The 4,910-nt window shown below is 51.9% G+C and overlaps 1 long non-coding RNA gene across 1 annotated transcript; it reads right to left on the reverse strand.

Moving 5' to 3' along the window:
• Positions 1 to 666: 666 nt before the first annotated feature.
• Positions 667 to 3,783, reverse strand: LOC147377555 (uncharacterized). Its single transcript, XR_015150635.1, has 2 exons — positions 3,008 to 3,783; positions 667 to 1,072 (listed from the first exon to the last, which is right to left on the reverse strand). It is a non-coding gene; the product is annotated as an uncharacterized LOC147377555 (long non-coding RNA).
• Positions 3,784 to 4,910: the final 1,127 nt, after the last annotated feature.

The raw sequence follows: 4,910 nt of genomic DNA on the forward strand, positions 1-4,910 counted from the left end.
AAGAAACCGAGTCTCCAAAAACTTCAGTAACTGGCATAAATTAGCAGATGGCAGTGCAGGATCTCAGACCCCTCTCTGCTGGATGTAAATGGTTTAATAACAAAGCTACGGCGCTTCCCAAAGGCCCTGGCTCCTGCAGTATCTCCAACACTCCAGAACCTGAGTTCCAACAGGTTTAAACTCCTAACTCCTGCCCAAACAGGAAGATCCTCAAAGCTCAGACATTCCGGCCCTGGAGCTTACAAATCTAATCTTCATGAAGGATTTAATTGGAGGCTCCCTTTCCTTCCGGACCACAGGGTGCAGAAAAATGCTGCTCCTGGCAATTTCTTGTCGATTAAGCGGTGCTGAGAGGCAGCTCATCCAAGAGAACAGAGACCAGGTCGGCATCGCCGGGGGCGACATTAGCAGGGAGATAGGGGAAGCGTTAAGGAGGCTGAAGTGTGAGCCGTTTGATGAGTGAACGTATTCTCCAGCGAAGCACACAGCTCCCAACATTCTGACGCAACCAGAGCCTCCCCAAGTCTCCCCTTCGCTCCATCCCTCCTGCTGTCCCCAGCCTGTCCGTGTCATTTAAGGAGTGATTCACAGCTGTATAGCTCAGGGGGCTGGAGGGAACCTGTAGCCCAACCCCACTCACATAACAGAAGAGAAAATGGACTTAAGTTAAGGGGAGGCCAGATGACGTCATGCCCCATGGAGGGTGGGCAACTCTGTGCCACGCCCTCTTCTGGACACTTGCACATATTTATTTAATCCTTATACAAGAACTCTGTGTGTGTGTGGCGGGGTCGGGGGGGGGGGGGGGGGATGGGGCATTATCCCCATTTACCTGTGGGTAAATTAATGCTCTGAGAAATGAAGCGATGTGCTCAGGAGCACAGTGTCAAACTTGACCAGCACCAAAGCCCAAGCTCTGGACCCTGCTGTGCAGGTCACTTGGTCCTTGATCCATCCGCTGTGTACTCTGCTTCATTAACCAGGTCGTGTGATGCTGGAGTTTGCCTAAGTCTGTTCCCCAGACCTCCTTCTTGCCTGCTGGCCTCTGGTTAGCCTCAGACCCTGGAAGGTGCTAGAGGAGGAAGGAAAGGGGGAGGGGAGAAGCTGTTTGAATCCCCTCCCTGCACTGGCAGCAGGAACAGTGGTCAGTGGCAGCTGCAGAGGGCTTGGGGGCGCTCTGGCATCTTTGGGGTCAGCGTGACAACAGCAGTGGCAGCAGCATGCCCCGGAGTCAGCAGGCAGTGCAGTGCCCAGCTGGGAAGCACCTCCCACTCCCTCTGTTTCCTCCAGCCCTAGATACCCTCATCTTTCTGTTTCACTCTTTCAGCCCTTTCAACACTTTATAATCAGCTCCCTGCATTGAATCCTCTCTGTTTGCAATTCCTAGTGGAGTCTCTGTCTTTTTTTGTTGTTGTTGTTTCCCCTAAATGAGCCTGGAGTGAGGCAGCATTTGATATCAGCAGTGACAGCAAGAAACAAGCCCTCGCTGATGGGTTTGGGGCTGGGCTATCTGCCTGGATGAGGCATGAGCACAGTAAAGGAGACCTCACTGCCGGGGCAAAGATGCTCGTGGTTCTTCCTGGCAGGCAGGGCGTCCAGTCACTGGAATCATCCCCTGTGGTGGCCTGGGATGACATGCCTACCTGAAAGTGGCCTTTGTCACACCAGTGGTTGGCCCCTTCTGGACCTGCTCCCCTTCCTGTCTCCAGGACCAGCTGCCCTGATACCCAGGCCTCAGGACCCAGAGTCACCAGTGGTCCTAAACTCTACAAGCCACAATGCTCAGCAGCAGGCCCCGCTAGGCCACTCAGCACAGCTGTCCAGGTGTTCAGTACAAAGCCATATCTTCTCCTGCAGGTAACTGTCCCCCACTTGAAAATGGCTCTTGGGTTTTTACTGGGCCCTGGTAGAGAGGGAATGACTGCTGAGCACTGGGCTGCCAAGTGACCATGAAAGCCAGTGGCCCCTCTTGCCCTTGGGTGGTACTGCCTTGGGTGTTGCTGTGTGCTGTGCTAAGCCACTTCAGTAGCGTCCGTCCGACTCTTTGCGACACTATCAACCGCAGCTCGCCAGGCTCCTCTGTCCATGGAATTTTCCAGGCAAGAATAACTGGAGTGGGTTGCCATGCCCTCTTCCAGGAGATCTTCCCAACCCAGGGATCGAACCCACATCTCTTACATCTCTTGCACTGGGAGGCAGGTTCTTAACCACTAGTGCCGTCACCGAGCGCTGGATTATAGAGTTGGCCTCAGCATCCATCCAGCATCTGGTGAGAGTGGCCTGTGCAACTTGGGCTTAAGCTCTTCCTGAAGACAGGTTTGGAAAGGACTCACAGCACCCTCTCCAGCTGTATGGCCACCTGCTCTCAACACACCCCACTGGCCTCATGCAGCATTCTCCATTGCTGGCCATGTTCATTTCCTGTGGCTGTTGTAACAAATTACCAGACACTTGGTAGCCATACTCCCTCTGGGGGAGAAACTTCCTGGCCTCTCCCAGCTGCCTCCATCTCCACATAGCCTTCTACACCCTGTGGGTCCCTGTATTTCCTTTTCTGTCTCTTAAAAGGACACTCATCATTGGATTTCAGGCCCATCCTAATCCAAGATGATCTCATCTTAAGATCCTTACCTTAATTATATCTGCAAAGACCCTTTTACCAAATAAGGTCATGTTCTGAGGTTCCCAGTGGAGATGGAACAATTCACCCCATTGCACCAAATATGCCAGCAGCAGCCCGAGTGGCCTCTTGCAGTCATACTGATGAGCCTGAGGACAGAAAGCTAGAGGAGACCTCTCAGGGGACAGCTCTTGAAGCTCATCAAGCAGCTATCTCCATCTATTGAACTGGGATGGGGAAATGGCCAGGGCAAAGATCTAATCAATTCACAGGAAATGGCTAACAGTTTGGCTAAACGATCGGGGTCTTGCAGAGAACCAGATGAAAGAATGGGTGCCAGGGGGTTGGGGGTAGATGTGTGTGGATGGACCTCCCAGAACAACGTACCAGTTCGGTTCCGTTCAGTCCCTCAGTCGTGTCCAATTCTGTGGCCCCATGGACTGCAGCACACCAGCCTTCCCTGTCCATCACCAACTCCCGGAGCTTACTCAAACTCATGTCCATTGAGTCAGTGATGCCATCCAACTGTCTCATCCTGTCATTCCCTTCTCCTCCTGCCTTCAATCTTTCCCAGCATCAGGGTCTTTACCACTGAGTCAGCTCTTTGGATCAGGTGGCCAAAGGATTGGAGCTTCAGCTTCAGCATTGGTCCTTCCAATGAATATTCAGGACTGATTTCTTTTAGGATGGACTGGTTGGATTTCCTTTCTGTCCAAGAACAGCGTATAATGTGAGGATATTGGGACCCAATAGACGCTCACTCAGGAGCACTCACCGCCCAGAAGTGGCTCTTGGCAGTCCCAGCCGCAGTCGTGGGCTCTGTCAGCCGTAGCAGTGAGTGGGTGTGGGCTCTAGTGGACCTTGGTGGGTCTGGCAGTGGAGGTCAAGGGTGGCCCCAGTGGCTCTGTCTCCACCAGAATCACAGCCAGTGCTCCTGGCTCTGGCTATACCACCTTGTGGGAACTAACCTCTAGGTTATCTCTACTTCCCTTTGGTTCCTTCTGCTCTTCCAACCTTCTCATAACTGGTTCCTTTTATTAAATCCCTCCATTTGAAACACCTGGTATGGCTTCTGCACGACCAACCCCGGCCCTGCCTTCAGGGTCCGCAGCCAGCCCCTGTATTCCATGGGCCCACCTGCCTCACTTCAGCACAGCGCCCTGTGGCTTGGCCTGACTTCACCTGGGAGGAGGCCGGCCCATCACCCTGACCACCTGCCACCTAGCAGATGCACAATGATTTTTTAAAAAGGCACATATTTTTACCTGTTGATATTTTCAACCTGACCCTAACGCTAACACTTGAGAATTATCAAAGTAGAGCTTCCAAGACTGCAGGGTGTATAAGGAGAGACAGAGAGAAAGATGAGAGTGTTAGGACATGACAACCAACGCCTCCTCCAGATGGGGGACCAAATCTTTAAGGTCATCCGATGTCAGAGCCAGCAGGGGCAACCAGACCACCAGCTCCTGCCCCTCCTGGTTCTGAGCTCTGGAGACACGCACACAGAGGTGAGGCGAGTGCCCAAGGTCACAGGTCAGGCTGTGCCTGCTGGGACAAGAACTCCAGCTCTGGACTTCATCCTGAAGCTGGTGTAGAAGCAGCCCAGGCAGCATCTTGCATCGTGACACATAACACGCATTTCTTATTTGTGGTGTGATGCCTACTTCTATTTCAATAACTAGCAAGGGGAAGATGAAATTGCCATCCGGAAAATAAGAGAACAGCTCCTGAAGTAAGACGCACCTCCCCCCACCATCACCCTAAATTCCCTGCCAGCACTTACGCTCAACACCAGGGCAATTAAATTTTACATAGTTTTTCTTTTTTAACACTTCAATAAATATCGCCTGTGAAAATCAATTGGCATTTTCTGTACTTAATGCATAATGGCTGGTCTTATAAATTTAAATTATCCCTATAAATCTAAATTAAATGCCCAGGTTTCAATGTATTTAGGACACTTAATTAATAAGGTGCTAGCACAAGACCACTGCTAATCTGTTTACTTGAAGTGAGCTTTCATTTTTAAAGCCTATATTTCTCTGCAGTGTGTGGGTGGGAGGAAGAAGGGAGCCCAGGGTCCCTGGGCAGCTTGCTAGCCGCTGTGGGCACTGCCCATCTTTATGGCACCTTCCAGAGTTGCCTGGGCCTCCCTGTATTCAGCCTCCTCCCTCCTCTGGGTCACCTCCCTCCTGTTGCCCAAAGAGAAGGTGACCAGAATGTCCTGAAGGTTGGAGGAACCCCTGACAGGCTCAACCACTAATGCCCTGTGTGGCCACTGAAGAGT

Source organism: Bos grunniens, chromosome 2 (assembly GCF_055505025.1).
Source record: "Bos grunniens cultivar Pamir isolate PY7600 chromosome 2, Bosgru_T2T1.0, whole genome shotgun sequence".
Lineage (NCBI taxonomy): Eukaryota > Metazoa > Chordata > Mammalia > Artiodactyla > Bovidae > Bos > Bos grunniens.